This window comes from Myotis brandtii, unplaced genomic scaffold (genome assembly GCF_000412655.1).
Source record: "Myotis brandtii unplaced genomic scaffold, ASM41265v1 scaffold355, whole genome shotgun sequence".
Lineage (NCBI taxonomy): Eukaryota > Metazoa > Chordata > Mammalia > Chiroptera > Vespertilionidae > Myotis > Myotis brandtii.
The window spans coordinates 1-16,514 of NW_005363642.1; the positions used below are offsets into that span (position 1 = coordinate 1).

Sequence of the window (16,514 nt, forward strand, 5' to 3'; positions counted from 1 at the left end):
GATTCCTGAATCCTTCTTGATGCTGGGACATGAACCCTGCACCAAACCAAGTGTCTAGCCTGAGGGACAGCTCACTTCTTTTTTTAAAAAAAATATATCTTTATTGTTGAAAGTATTACATATTATAAATATCCCCATCCCCCCTCCCCCTTTTGACCCTTTCCACCCCACTCCCACCACCACCACCCAAGCCTTCACCACACTATTGTCTGTGTCCATGGGTTATGCATATGTGTATATAAGTTCTTGGGTACATTTTTAAATGGTTGGGAAAATTCAAAAGAAGGCTCCTCTTTCAGTGCACATAATAATTATGTGAAATTTAAATTTCTGTGTTCTTAGATTAATTGTATTGGAACATAGCTACATCATTGTTTAGACAGCGTCAATAGTTGCTTTTACTCTTTAACAGCAAAAGTGAGGAGTTACAATAGAGACCACAGAGGCCCTGTGGCCCACAAAGCCTAATATACTTATAGAGAAAGTGTGCCAATCCCTATGCTGAGGTTCTCATTTCACTGAGGTATGTCATGCTGATCTATGAATGAGGCTGGTCATTTCGCCAGCTGCCTCAGTCTTTAGAGACAAGATACAAGAGGACTGAAAGGCACTGAATTGACTAGAATGGGGTTATTGTTTTGAGGCATCTGAATATCATCCACATGAACACAGCACTCTTTGTGGAGCTACAAAAGGACTGAAACATACAACTTCATTCCATCAGATACTGCCTTACACCAGATGCGGTCACAGGGACACACGAACAGAGCTGAAGAAAAAAATACACACCTGAAAATGGAGCACAGTGTGTGGATTTAATGATCAGTAATAAATAGATGAATCAGCACCCACTTGGACAGGGGGTAACTCACAACGGCTGTCCAAAATGAAAACGTTAAAATGTCAAATGGAAAACTAAAACCTTTTCAAATTCTTAATTTTCTATCACCGAAGTTAAGAGAATAGACATATTAAGAACGCACACACACGCTCACGTAAAGCAACGAGAACCCTGAATACGGACACCTACTGAAACCAGTCAGAGACATGATGAAGCAGCATCCTGCAGAAGTTTCTCTGGCAGCCAGATGCAGGCTGGTCCAATACAATGTTCTTAATAGTTCCCTACTGATCTGAAGAGTTCGTGTACCTCTGCCATTTGGCAGTCATCATATATATTCAGAAAGTCTGATTAACCAACAGGGTGTTGAAAAACAAAGATAAATGAGTCATTTGGCTGAGAGTGCCCCAAGGCATTTTCTTGCTAATCTTTCGGTGCATGGAATGACGCCCAACCTACTGAGCCACATCAGAAAGGGCTCTTGCTAATCTTTTGGGGCATTACCTTTAATGAATATTAGCTTGGAAATATATTTGAAAACATAACTGAGAAGAAATTTGTCTCCCCTAAATTTCAGGATAAGCAAAAAGATATCTTATTGGGGGCTCTCTCCCATCTTACAATTCTTCACCAGAAAGTGAGTATCTTAGTGCAGAAATCCACATGATCTCTTTTATCACCACACCTATGAAGAAGACAGTCATGGGCATGACAGATGTCCATGGGCGCACGCAGGGATATGTGTCAGTCTTCGTGTGCTGGTTGGGACTTTACTCTTTTCTCTTCCATTTGAGATAAATCACTAAAATTCAAGTTAGATTGACATTAAAAAGTGGCATCATTAGTAACAAGTTACTTGCCACAAGACTTGAAAGAGATGATACGCAGTGTGTTTCACATTGCAGCTGAGAACTGTGGGTTTAGCCTCTGTTTAAACATGGGCAGTGATGGGGAATTCAGTCTCTCTCTCTTTTTTTAAACAGCTCCGACAGTCGAAAGTTCTTTCTTATGTTGAGCTTGACTCTATCTCCCCACAGCTTCTACCATCAATGGGTAGTTCTATCACTTAAGGTTGGATAGGATCTAACCTTTCCCCACCCAATGACTAATAAAATGTATGAAGATAATGACCATGGACCTTCTATCAGCCTTTCCCCACACCCCACTCTGCAAACAACCCACTCTTCCTCACTCTCCTCTGGAATGGCATTCTTTCTTTTCTTTCTCAACATCCTGTTTTTCTTTCAACTTGAGGCTGCCCCTTAATAAGAATTCCTTTCTTATTAAAATGGTCTATAATCACATTTCTAACCCTAATGCCCCTCTGGTTTCAACAGAAGGGATTTCCCAGCATGCTTTTCAGACTGCAAAGCGAGACACTATCCCCCTTGGCTTGCACTGCTGCATTACCCATATGTGCAGGGCCATGAGGAAACTCCAGGATTAGCTCAGGTGCTCTCTCCTCTAGGAAGCTTCCACTGACCTATCTGGCCTTCCCTGGGCATCACCCCAGGACAGCAAGCACTATGCCCTGCATGCCACTGATTCATGTGCCGACTTCTTCCATCAGAACTGGAAACTCTTAGAAGGTAGGAACTGTGCCTTAACCGTCTTTGTATTCCTGGTGTCCAGCACAATGCCTGGCATTTACAGATATGCCTTGTGAATTAATGAACATAAGTATACACACACAAACGCAGAATCACTGCAGCAACTGGTGGAAATTTGAGAAGGAACAAGAGGTCCCTCAAATTCTAGAACTTCCGCTTGACAAAAAGTCTGCAGCTCTTCACACACAATATCTGTGCCACAGAAGAAATTTTGTTTGTGTTTAATGAAGCTGGTAAGCAACAGATGCCATTTAAAGTGAACACAGAAACAATTCGGTGCAAGGCACTTAAGTGGAGGAGAAAAAGGGTTCTGGGCAGGGTTCCTGCAGAGACAGTGGCAGGAATTCACCCAATCAGCTGTGGGAGGGGACGCTGCAGGGACTGACAGACACAAATGGTAATTTCACTGCATCTTAGCAGGAGAGTGGCTGCGGTGGCTGATTAGAGAAACAACTTCTAGGAATCCCCACTTCTCTCTCCCGGTAGTGCTGCTGATGCAAACCTCTAATTTATTTCATTCTGTTGTTTAATTGCACCTCTGAGAATACAGCTGAACAAGCTCTCTCTACTCCACATCCTTATGATCAGAAAGCCAACTGTAAAAGGATGATTCTTCTGTAGCCTTGGGAATATTGAGCTAAAACACTTTTGTGAGTAATAAACATATTAACAGGAGATAAAATATTTGATATTCTAAATCCAAAGTATGTGCTTTCTAATTACCACGGAAATCTTTACTGTTATTGCAAATTTAGCCTGGGTAAAAAGTATAAAATTTTCAATAGAGCCACAGATAGACAACAGATGTGTGAAATAAAATGGAATAAAACAAATTTCCACACTGCAATGAAATCTAAATCTCCCAATTTACACAGATATAAAGCCAAATACAAAACCACAGGAGTGTTCTTCAAATGATTACTAAGTGTTTACTTTATTGTAGGAATATCTAGATTTTGAAATAAACCTCCAGAAACTCATTATTTTTCTAGAAAATAGGAGAAATAAACCTTACCTTCAGACTCGAGGGATGTCTGGGTCTTTGCCTGACATAAAATACTTGCAAAATTCTCTTTTATTTCAATTAGTTTGCAAGATTAGAATGGATTCAAAACCTCAATTAGTTGCTGGGTTATAAACTCTACTCTGTTCTACAAATTTCTTATTCTGTTTACTATAATTTAAGAAACAAAAATTAGTCGTCTTAACTTAGGCAGCGAACCTTCACCCTGGCAGATGAAGGCAGAACTCGAATTTTGACTCCTTAGCTCTAAATTCCTAAATACCTGCCTAATCTGTCATCAATGACATGGCACTGGCCAGGTGACATACTGTAAATTCCCTCCAGGGTGAGGGTGGAGGGAGACATCAAAGGATAAGGGAGGACTAAGGAAGATCAGATGTAGACAGAGGTTGGTGCAAAGGAACAGACTTGCATGGCTGCTCATAATGAGCTTAACCTTGCGCTCCTCAGTTTAATAATGGGATCTTTCTCTAAGCTAGAGAGAGAACACCTTAAATTTTAATAAACAGATGTCAGGCGGACCATTTTCCTACAAAGACCCCGTGTGACAGACATGGCTGCCAGCAGGTGAGTCCCTGCAGGTGTTACTAGAGCAGATCTCTCTCCAGATGCCATGTGCTCTTTAACCGAGGACGCCTGCAAGGCCCCAGTGCAGACAGATTCCTCCCACCGGCCCAGGGCTCCGGGAATGTTGCCTGGTCACAGCGTCCTCCTCTGGAAGGGGTCGCCTCACCCACTTTGAATACTCAGGAGGACTGACAGCAAAAACACACAGGGATGGTTTCCTTCTCTCCAACAGAAGCCACCAAGGGGCAGCATGGAGGCCTCTCCCTGCCACAGCAGAAATGCCAAGCCTGGGGCTTCCTGTCCCAGCCCTTCTCATAGTTTTAACACCAGTGTTCTCAGGGGCCAGAGCAGAGCAGCTTCCCTACCCCACAGTGCCAGATACAGGCCACATGTCCCAGGGTGAAGGGCCAAGGAAGCCCCTAGCACTTTGGGGGGCCATTCAAAGGTCTCCAGAACTCAGAGGGACTGGCTTTTGGGGTGGGGAGCACTTCTGGGCTTATGGCTCTAGCCGTGAGATCGGGTACAAAAGGAAGATGAATAAATAAAGGCAACAGTGCCCCCTACTCCTCTGTTCCAACCCACCCTCCTACCACCCAACACCCTGCTCCACTATTCTCAGGGTACAGGGCTGTGCTCAGGGCCCTGATATTGGGGCTCCTTGATTAACCACTTTTATTTGGGGCAAACAGAGAAACACACACTGAGAGCTCACCATGTTGCAGATACTTCGTTTATAACACTTTACATTCTCTTACGAAGCTGTCCGTATCATCATCCCCATTTTACGGAAAAGGAAACTGAGGCTTGAAGAGGTCAAATGAGCTGCCCAAGGTCACACACAGGAGGAATCCACAGGAGGGGACTTGAAACTAGGTGTCTGACAGAGAGCCCAGCATCTCAAAGGACATGAAATAAATCGTGCCTTGTAAACTGGCCCATCACCTTTGACCTAGGGAATGAGTTTGGGGGGATATGAAAAAGGATGCCCAATATGAGGACCTCAAAATAGGGGGCAGGCAAGTGAAACAGGAGGAAAACAATATGGTTGGAATAAGAGAGTCCAGAGAGAGTGGGCAGTATGCTAAATCCCCGTTTCTGCCACAGTTCTGGGGTCTGAAAATGGTTACACATACACACACACACACGAAAAGGGAATGGGGCCTGTGACCTCTGCAATCCTCATTATTTTCCTATTAGGAGACTTAACTAAAGGGCATATTCCAATTAGTGGACATTAAAACAGAGGAAGAACTGGCCGACGTGGCTTAGTGGTTGAGCATCCACCTATGAACCAGGAGGTCATGGTTCAATTCCCAGTCAGAGCACATGCTTGGGTAGTGGGCTCAGTTCTCAGTGTGTGTGTGTGTGTGTGGGGGAGACGGGGTGCAGGGGGCAGCAGATCAATGATTCTCATCACTGATCTTTTCTATCTCTCTCCCTTTCCCTTCCTCTCTGAGATCAATATATATATATTCTTTAAAAAAAAAAAAAAACAACACGAAGGAAGGAGGCTCATTCTGTAGACTATTATTTCCCCTCGAGACCTTTCTTCTCCCCTTTCCTAACTGACCAAAGCTGCCCCGACTGTAGCTAACCAAGACGTAACCACCGTGTGGGAGCAGGCCTCTGCAGTGGTCGGAAAGGAATGGGGCAAACACACTTTTCAGCGGAGTGTGTCTGGTTCTGTCTCCTTGGGGGCCCTTCCTCAGGCCGGGTTCCATGTCATCCTGAAGGCACTGCCACAGAAACTGCCTTGACCCACACCCTCAGCCCCATGACATGGCCCTAGGCCTAGCCAATCCTACCACCCCATGCTCCATGCCCCATGTCCATGGGTTGGCCATATCCATCCAAGGGAACCCCCCAAAAGCCTCCCCTAAGAGGGAGACACAGTCAGGACCTTGGAGAAAGTTCTCTGCCCTCTGGCCTTGCTACCCAGGAAGAAGCACGAGGAGAGAGACTGAGTCGTGGAGGTGGGTCCAGCTTCCTGGGCTCAGGGATTAGACTACTGAGCGTCTATCGTATTTTCCCAGATGCATAAACTAATAGCCCATCTTTTTTTTTTTCTTTTTAAACATTTAAACTAACCAGGGTCTTGTGATTGGCCAGCACAGGATCCAGACTAAGGCTGCCCTGTACTTGACCTCACAGTGAACTGGGGTCAGACTCGGGCCTGGAACTTGTGAGCTGCAGTCCTGAGGACAGCAACACTGCTCCTGACAGTGCTGCTTACTGGCTCCTGCTTTGGAGCCATTCCCTCCACACCAGGTCCTGCCCACCCCTCTCAGCCTGATCATCCTCCCCCAGGCCAAGCATCTCTCTGCCAAAGATGTGTCTTGACTGAACACTCCCCACCCCACCTGAGCGTAGTGCCCTAACCTTGGACTTCTACAATCCTGGTGTTCTCTCCTCACTTACTACAGGACATTATAATGACAGCATTTACCCAAAATGCACCTGTTTCCTCTACTAGGCCATAAAGCTCCCTTGAGGACAAGGGTCAAGTCTTACAAAACAAAGAGCTATAAGTAACAATAACCGCCGGTTGAATTTGTGAATGGGGAGGACCAATTCACTCAGTATCTGAAGCAGCTTCTCCATGAGTATCCCCAGTCCCCTCCACCACATCACCCATTTTATTTCCTTCCAAGCATTAACCACTAAGCGAAACTTCAGTGTTTGCTTCTTTGTTTACTGAGCCTCTGCTCTAGACTATATGCTCCATGGGAACAGGGATCGTATCCTTCTGGCTCATGAGTTCATCCCCATGGCAAAGAAGAAACTCTGGCACAAAAGGTGCTCAATAAGTAATTTTTGGTAGGCTCTTTGGTTGGTTGGTTGGAAAAATGAATGAATGAACAAATGAACAAACTTTCAGAAAGGCGCACGTGAGCTACCCTTAGGTTGTGAGCGTTCCTGCATCTCATGGTGCCAGCCGAGTGTTTAAGTAATGGCTTGGAAGATACAGGCACAGGAGCAGCACTGATGAATTCTTGCCACTCGGAAGCAGAAAACGTTTACTTCACTATTTCTTGACTTTGTTCAATGCAGAGAGAAAACAACAGGGGCACTTTACATCACACACGGACCCATTTTCTGAAACTTTCTTTTAAAAGTTCAATTTTTTAAGGGGGAATGAGTATTTCACTTTCCAACATGTTCCGTCAAAGCTGAGTTTTTTCATTACACGCAGAGCTAGAGGGCATCACTCAGACACTGCGGATCAATAACGGCAATGCAGGAAAATAAACGGAGGCTCCATCCCCCACGATTGAGACAGCAAGAAGAATTACTCACCTCCTCTCCTCCTCCAAACCTCCATGGTTCAGTTAGTCAGTTAGGGTGATGTTCTCAGAGTCTACTCTGACTTAGCACTTGCATTGGGGGTCCTGGCCTTTTCCCTGACCACCCCTTCTCCCAGCCATCCCTAGTTTGTTCTCATCTCTGGGCTTGGTGGGAGCACGCTGCTCTCCTTATTCTCCCATTGCAGCTCTTGTAGAGCTCACTTACAGCACTGATTAGAAAAATGAGGATGACATAAATAATAATAATAATAGTAATAATAATCATCATTCTCATGAACTAAGTATGAACTATAGTGTGGGTACTATAGGAGGTGCTGAATAATCTAATTTTATTGATGTCATTTCATCTTCATAACCCCTTTGTAAGCTTCGTACAAGTGAATAAACTGAGGCTCGGGGCTGCTATGTAACTTGTCCAGGGTTCCAGCTCTCTCCGGGCACGGCTGAGATGTAAACTCAGGGATGACCCCATTCCAGAGCCAGTGTGTCTGATTTCAAGGTCACTACAGATCAGGCCGTCTGTTCTTATAGCCCCCAGCACATCAGGTTATCTAATGCTCCCTAGAGGCCAGGCACTTCACAGTCCTTACTTAATTTTCATAATGGCCTTGCAGGTTTGGGTGATCTTTCCCCCACTGTGCAGATGAAGAAAGTGAGGCATAGGCAGTTGAAATAAGTTGCCTGTGGTCACAAAGCAAGAAAACGGCAGGGCCATGATAAGGTTGAAACTTGGGTCCATTCAGAAGTCCATGCTCATTCTACTAGATCACAGAGTCACTCCTCCTCCAACCACAGACCTATTTGGGAAAAGAATCTAAAATACAGACTAGGCCTGAAGAATAATGTGGTTCACTGTGATTGTTTAGGACACTGAGAAATTGGAAGAAACCTGTCGATTAAGAAGAAATGTTAAGTTAATCAGATATGGAGGCCATTAGACTGAGGTGCTCTAATGCCTTGGTCACCTACAGGAGCAAACAGAAAGTTAAGCCAGAGTGAAGCCCTGTAAATGCTTCAAGGTTAGGAAGAACAACCATATATCTTTACCAATAAGTATTTGCAAATTTTTCAGGTAGATAGCCAGAAGACAGATGGCTGGATCAGATGGTAGCTCTTATTCTTAATCTTTTGAGGAACCTCTATACTGTTTTCCACAGTGGCCACACCAATTTACATTCCCACCAGCAGTGCACAAGGGTTTCCTTTTCTCCACATCCTCCCCAACACATTTTTTGCCTTATTGATAATAGTCCCGTGTTCACTGCAGCATTAATCACAATAGTCAAGACATGGAAACAACCTAAGTGTTCTTCGATGGTGATTGGATAAAGAAGATATGGTACATATAAACAATGGACTACTACTCGGTCATAAAAATGATGAAACACTGCCATCTGTGATGGATGGATCTTGAGAGTATCATGCTAAGTGAAACAAGGCACGTGAAAAAGGCCAAGAACCATATGATTCCACTCATGTGGATATAAAGCATGAAGCAACAAATAAACAAAGCAAACATACAAACAAGCAATAAAACAGCCTCATAGATAGAGACAACAGAATGGTGGTTACTGGAGGGGAACAGGGTGGGAGGAGAAGGAAGAGGGTAAAGTGGGTCCAATACATGGTGACAGGAGACTAGACTTCCGGCGGTGAGCACATAATAGAGTATACAGATGTCATATTAAAAAGTTATTCACCTTAAATTTACATAATGTTACTAACCAATGCTACACCAATGAATTTAATAAAAAAGAACCAATTACAAACAGCCAACGAGGCTTTCCCAAATAATACAATCACTTAAGCCAGTGGTAGGCAAACTCATTAGTCAACAGAGCCAAATATCAACAGTACAACGATTGAAATTTCTTTTGAGAGCCAAATGTTTTAAACCTAAACTATGTAGGTAGGTACATTGTTATTAACTTAATTAGGGTACTCCTAAGGCTTAGGAAGAGCCACACTGAAGGGGCCAAAGAGCCGCATGTGGCTCGCGAGCCGCAGTTTGCCGACCACGGACTTAAGCTACAGGGACTGAATTCAATTTCTGCATCTTTGCTCTAAAATCCTTGCGCTGGGCTCCAGTCAGTGGTGCGTTGTAACCACTTCTGGCTTGTGCTACCCAAGGTGAACCAATGGTTGCTCAAATAAACTCTGAAAAATGTTAATGTGCCTTTCTTTATGCTTTAACAGAATAACCAAAGAAATTATATTACATCACTATGGGGGGATAGTGTATAGCTGTGAAAGATGATTGTGATGTAAGCTGTAGAGTAGCATGGGAAAAATTATATCAAATTAAATGGGAAGACACAAAAGTTCACATGTGGGATGATTCCATCTAGAGAAAAAACCAGATGAGAAAAGATTTAAATGCAGAGAGAAAAGACTGGATAAAGCTATTCACTGTGATTATATCTATGGAGTGGGATGATGAGTCATTGTTTTCCTTCTTTCTAACTTCCTTTATTTTCCAAAATTTTTATAATCAACATGTACTACTTTTAGCATTTTTCAAGTTGTCTCTCTCTCTCTTTTTTTAAAGAAACTGGCTATTATCAAGTAGGGCTGAGTCCTAGCTTATTTTAATCCTTGGAATGGACGCCATTCTGAGTTCTGATTAAGGGTAATTCAAGCCTTTCAAATGTCCAAATTGTCTCCGTTGATTTTTTGAGGCGAATAATTGCATTTTATACTAAACTTATTTGCAGCTCAAATACAGCTCAAAACCTTGTTTTGATTACTTGTTTAGGGAAAGAGTCACATTAGAAAATGCATAAGAATCCCATTTGCATGATGGGTGATGAAGCAGGGAATTACAGTTGGGGGGAGAAATGAAAAAAAAACACCCCTGAATATTCAATAGCCTGCACTGAATCTAAAGCTCACATTCTCTTTCACATCCAACAACTCTTCTTTCCGGCTCTAAGCCATCTCCTGCATCCTTAAAGGCAATTTGGTAAACAGAACGACTGCAAGCAGTTGCACTTTATTTTTCCTTTTGATATTTTACTCAAGTATTACTTTTTATAGTGTACATTTATTTTTTATCTTTTATTATTGAGAGTATTATAGATATTCCCCCCTTTTCCTCCTTGCCACCCACCATCAGGTTCCTGCCCTACCCCAGGCCTTCATCACTCTACTGTCTGTGTTCAAGAGCAATGCATATATGCATATAAGTTCTTTATTTACTCCCTGCCCCCCGCCGTTCCCTCTGAGATTTGTCAATCTGCTCCATGTTTTCACGTCTCTAGTTCTATTTTTATTCATCAGTTTATTGTATCATAAGTGAGATCGTGTGATATGTCTTTCTCTGACTGGCTTATTTCACTTAGCATAATATCTCCAGGTCCCTCCATGCTGTCTCAAAGGGTAATCGATCCTTCTATTTTACAGCTACATAATATTCCATGGTGTAAATGTACCACAGTTTTTCAATCCATTCTTGCACCTTAAATAACTGCTCAATGGCAGTCCAAGTTTCACTGGATTTGCTTAGCAGCTCTTCAGGGAACTTGCCCTCAGAGCATTCTCCTTTCTCCCACTGAAATAGCTGGCTTCTCTCTGTGTCTCCCAGGCTTGGCGTCATGGCTAGTAGGACACATCATCGGGCTTTGTAGCAAGCGAAGCCAGCCCAGAGATCCCTTAAGCTGAGGTCAGAAAGCCAACAAGGAGGACTCGGAGCCTTCTTCCCAGCGACCTCCTGGGGTTCAGCCTTCCCTGACCACCTAATCACAGGCATGGGGCCTTGGCAGTTTTATTAACATGAAGCAGTTCCAAGTACAGCCGATGCTTTAAGTTACTTTTTTTTTTAATTAACCGCCAACTGAATAGTGAGTTACAAAGTCAAGAGTGATTCCTGTAGCTAAAACATATTTTTCCTTTTATTAATGATTTTCCTCTTTGTTTTCTCCATCATTATTTGTCACAAAGAAATGCCCAGTTTTTTGGTAAAGTTAGAAAATAGATCAATATAAAAGGGGGAAAAAAACACATATACATACAAAATCTCAACACCCGGAGAAAATCATTTTTAGTTCATATCAGAAGCTGCAAAAATGGCAGTCCATACTGATAAAAAATTTTAATTATTTGCCAACATTTAAGAACAAGAGGTTTTAATATTTAAATCCAGAGTTCCATTTTTTAAAAGCCTGAAGTATCCGGGGACCCAGAGCCCAAATTCCTGCTCAGTGACAACCAGCTGGTGATGAGAAGTAGCTGACAGGATTCATCTCCTGCCTGGGCTCTGTAGATATCATACACATTTTAAATGCTGGGGATTCCTGCTTTAACTATCTACTTATCCTAGTTAATACCTGTTTTTCCTTATTTTATCATATAGAGAAATAACCTTCCAAGCTGACATAGAAGATCTACATCAACATTTTTCATGGCTCCATAATACTGTCCTATCTTCCCTGACTTTTCTACAATGAGTATCACTCTGAGGTACGTGGATTCCTACTCCACCCGATATTCCAGGTGCCCTCTCAGCAGGGCCCCTGCTCAGGAGTGGACAAGGCCTCCTGGCCCACGACGAGTGTCCCTTCTGAGCAGAAGCCCTCAGAACCAAGCATGCTCTGCAGTCTCCTCTTCTCCCTCTGCCACGAGAGCAGGAGGCCCCAGTACGGGGCAGCGTCTTTCTCTTGGATCCTGGCATAGAGACCACGTGGAGCATAACCAAAGCCAACCCCCGGGGACGTGCAGCACGAGTGGGGAATAGACACGTAATAAACAGTGTTGGAAGGGGCACAGATTAGGAGATGGTCACAAAGGCATAACGTAGCCTCAGCGAACTGATGTACTAAAGGGTTAAAGCACTTTTTAGATAACTAGAAAAACTACATACAACCGTTTAGAAAGGTCTCTCACCAGTGCTCATGCTCGCCCTGGAGGTCTGGGCAGGATGTGCTAGGGCGGTGGCTCTGGGTGCCCACTGGCTCCCGCACAGAAGGGTCCAGACTGGCACTGCAGAAACATACCGGGTTCTGTGGCTGAGACATAGATGGCTATTTGTGTCAGTGGTGCCAGGAGGGGAGGAGAGCAGTCGTCCCAAACACATGGCTTTAAGCAGCCAGATGTTCACAATATGCAGGGCACCAAGGAAGGAAGCCTGACCAGGGAGGCGCGATCCCTGCCGCCTGGGCCGCTCCAGTGGGGAGTGTGCAGGAGGCAGTCACTCAATGATTCACTCTCATCATTGATGTTTCTATCTTTCCCTCTCCCTTCCTCTCTGAAATCAATACAAATATTTTTAAAAAAATAAAATACAAGGTCTGTTTCAACAATCAGGTTAAAGAATTTCCCAATTCCTGCTTGCTGTAAGCTCCTCTCTCTGCATATTCACATTAAATTATGCCCTTAGGTTCTTAGCAGTCGCTCAATGATTCACTCTCATCATTGATGTTTCTATCTTTCCCTCTCCCTTCCTCTCTGAAATCAATACAAATATTTTTAAAAAAATAAAATACAAGGTCTGTTTCAACAATCAGGTTAAAGAATTTCCCAATTCCTGCTTGCTGTAAGCTCCTCTCTCTGCATATTCACATTAAATTATGCCCTTAGGTTCTTATACAATTCCTGTCTCTATTGCCAATAAAGATATTTAGCTGTTATTAGTAATAACTTGCAGGTACCAGAAGTTTCTGGCTCTCAAAATAGGCCACTTCCAAGATTCTACTTGCTCTAGGAGATGCCCTAAGACAGAACATTATTGTCTTTATATTATCAGTACATCTAAGAGATAAACCATTCACAATTTAATTATCTCTTCAATTTTCTTTGTAAAATAGGCACTGCAAAAACACACACATCAGCCAGAGGAGGGTGGGCTCTCTCGCATGCGCATGCACACACATGCATATACACACACACACACACACACACACTCCTGCACAAGACAGAGAACAGAAAGTGATCACAGAGCCATCTGGCAAAGATTCAACCCTTGAGCAGAGGCCCCTAGACCAGTGATGGCGAACCTTTTGAGCTCGGCGTGTCAGCAATTTGAAAAACCCTAACTTAACTCTGGTGCCATGTCACATATAGAAATTTTTTGATATTTGCAACCATAGTAAAACAAAGACTTATATTTTTGATATTTATTTTATATATTTAAATGCCATTTAACAAAGAAAAATCAACCAAAAAAATGAGTTCGTGTGTCACCTCTGACATGCGTGTCACAGGTTCGCCATCACTGCCCTAGAAAGACCCCATACTCGACTCCTGAAGGACTCTTCCCTTTACCTTCAATGGAGGTTGACAGGAGGAAGTCACCACATTGCCATGTGGAAACAGAAATTGGCTTCTGGCATCTGAAACACACACCCGTGAGGCTTTAACCCAGACACATGCAAAGCTGAGCTACCTGTGGTCCTGCTTACCTTTGACCAACCAGTTCAGAAGAGTACCTGATAGCTTCACTTTGTGGAGCTCACGCTCTATGGGGAAATGATGAATAGCCCAGACACAAGGCCCTGCCCACCCCACCAGCTTCAACTTTTGCCCAAGTCCACCGGCTCCTAGTGAAAATACTTATTTCCCTAATGCACGTATACATATGTTTGCCTATGCTGTCATTTAATATTTATCAATAGGCACTGGCCTAGGTACCAGGACACAGCAGAAAAGTAATATGGCTCTCATGGAGCGAGTGTGAGAGATGATAAACAAGCAAGCATATAAAGAGCAGTGCTGCCATTTGACAGCAAGATGGGAACACAGAGGAGACACGTGTGTATTAAGCATCTACTATGTGCCAGTTACTGGGCTTGATGTTTTTCCTGTATATCTCACTTGATTCTCACGTCAACCCTAGACATGAGGTAGTTAGCAGCTAACATTTTACAAATGAGGAAAATGAGACAGAAAAGTCTCACCTTGCCTAAGGTCACACAGTTGGTAAGTAATAGAGGTGGGTCTTGCATCCTGATTCTTAAGGCTCTAAAGCCCAAGGTATTTAAAAACCTGACTAACAGAAGCCAAACCAGCCACAGTTCCTTTATTTTTCATAAAAAGATCTAGAAATCCAAAGTGATGGGTGCTACTCCTAAAAGACAAGGGGGTACATATTCAAAGCAACCCACTTTGTGCTTTAACAAGTCCAAGCCAAAATCAGGTCAGGGAGAGAGTACAAACTGAGGTCCCAAAGGAGGTTTGGGGTCTAAACTGGCCTTTCAGTTCCCAGGGCCTGCTAAGCCCTTAACCACGAATACCTGAAAACCCACTGTAATGTGTAGAAAATTTTCTCTCAATGGTGAAAGGAATCCTAGATCTTTTAAAATCTGTTTTTCCTTAAAACAGATGGGGTAGTCAAGGAAAACATGAGCCTCCTCTTATTCCTACAACTGTAACTAGAACTTTTCCATCAGAGCATTGAGAGGTTAAGGGGATAAAACCATCTACCATCTCCATCCATCATCCTTGTCATCATCAACCATCATCATCTACTATCACCATCATCATCATCCACCATTCTCATCCTTAAGCATTACCATCAACCATCAACGATAGCCATCATCACCATCACCATCATTATATCACCAACCATCACCATCCTCCTCCTAACCAACCATCCAACATCCTTATATTTATTTCACATTCTCTCTCCTTTCCTTCTTAGGGAAACTTGGGTACGAACAAGGCACATTGTTCTCTTAAAGATTATAGAACTAGAAGGCCATCTAGACCTAGGTTTGTAGCTTAGCCCTGCTACTCACTAGCTGTGTTACGTTGGACAGGTTACCACACCTCTCTGATCTCAGTTTACCCATCTGTAAATTGAGATAAAAATACTTCCCCTCACAGGGTGGTAGCAAGGAATCAAAATTATGTATATGAAAGGCTCAATAAATACCAGTGTCCTTATGCATGTTTCCCGCGTCCTTTTTTCATAAATAGATTCATGTGAAAATGAGCAGGGGAGGGGCAGACTGGGTAACATGACTCAGTTACTTCCATAGCCCAGCCTGTAGCTTCTTCTAAATCACATGCTGCAAAATGCAACTTGTTTCCCTTTCTTCATCATCTGGTAACTAAGTTGTTCAAATCCTGATTCCCTCCAAGTCTTCCCTGGCTCTCTGCCTCCAGCCTGCCTCCTGTTGTCTGGGCCACAGCCGACCAGCAGCAGTGCAAGCCCAGAGGCACGGTGCCTCCTGCCCAGCTCCACCGTCCTGTGTAGCAGTCAGAACACCAGCTTCCCTAGACTTCCTAGACCTCAGAGCAACCACACATCTTGCACATTCTCCTCTCTACTGGCCCCTGCAAAGCAGCCTCTGCACACCGCCAGCCGGAACAGCTTCCTCAGCTCAGACAACCAGAGCAGTCTGACAGAGTCCGCTCGCTGGGAAGTCTGGCACAGTCTGGAATTCACAGTCTCGGAGGAGTCTGCCGGCAGCACAAGGAGAGAACCTTTAAAGGCTGGACTCAAAATGCTGTATCTGGAAGAGGTGGTAAAAAGTACCCAAAGCTGCCCTGACCGGTTTGGCTCAGTGGATGGAGCGTCGGCCTGTGGACTCAAGGGTCCCAGGTTCAATTCCAGTCAAGGGCATGTACCTTGGTTGCGGGCACATCCCCAGTAGGGGGTGTGCAGGAGGCAGCTGATGGATGTTTCTCTCTCATCGATGCTTCTAACTCTCTATCCCTCTCCCTTCCTCTCTGTAAAAAAATCAATAAAAATATATATTTTTAAAAAGTACCCAAAGCTTAAAGCAACAGTCCCACCCATTCTACCTTATTATAAGTCCTCAAAGCCAGAACAGGGGACAAAAACCCCACAAAAGCACTAGCAGTGTACACCCCCTGTTCAGACGAGAGCCCTCTCGGGCCAGCACCATCCAGGTTCTGAAGATTGTAATGGAGCTCACCCAGCGAGGAGAGGCATTTACCCACCCATGCACAGGGCCGTTGTTTTTATACACAGAAATGAAATAATTATTATTCCTGTGCCACAGGCCTTGGGAAAACATTCATCACATAAACATAAATCATAATAGCTGACATTTGAACAGCTGCCTAATTGCTTGCAAACTGTTTCTACCTGCTGCCTCCCACAGCCTGAGGGTGAGCATCGGGTGAGCAGCACCTCCCTGTTCAGACGAGGAACCTCCGCTCGGAAGCACCAGCTCAGAGCTCCAGACCACAGCTCAGGTCATATG

The 16,514-nt window shown here is 43.8% G+C and overlaps 1 long non-coding RNA gene across 1 annotated transcript in view; it reads left to right on the forward strand.

The window, feature by feature from the left end:
* Nucleotides 1-8,961: 8,961 nt before the first annotated feature.
* The window catches only part of LOC106727049, a 14,321-nt gene continuing 6,768 nt past the window's right edge, over nucleotides 8,962-16,514 (forward strand). The window contains exons 1-2 of the long non-coding RNA XR_001363195.1: nucleotides 8,962-8,974; nucleotides 13,177-13,182. This is a non-coding gene — a long non-coding RNA (uncharacterized LOC106727049). The remainder of the gene's footprint in view (nucleotides 8,975-13,176; nucleotides 13,183-16,514) is intronic.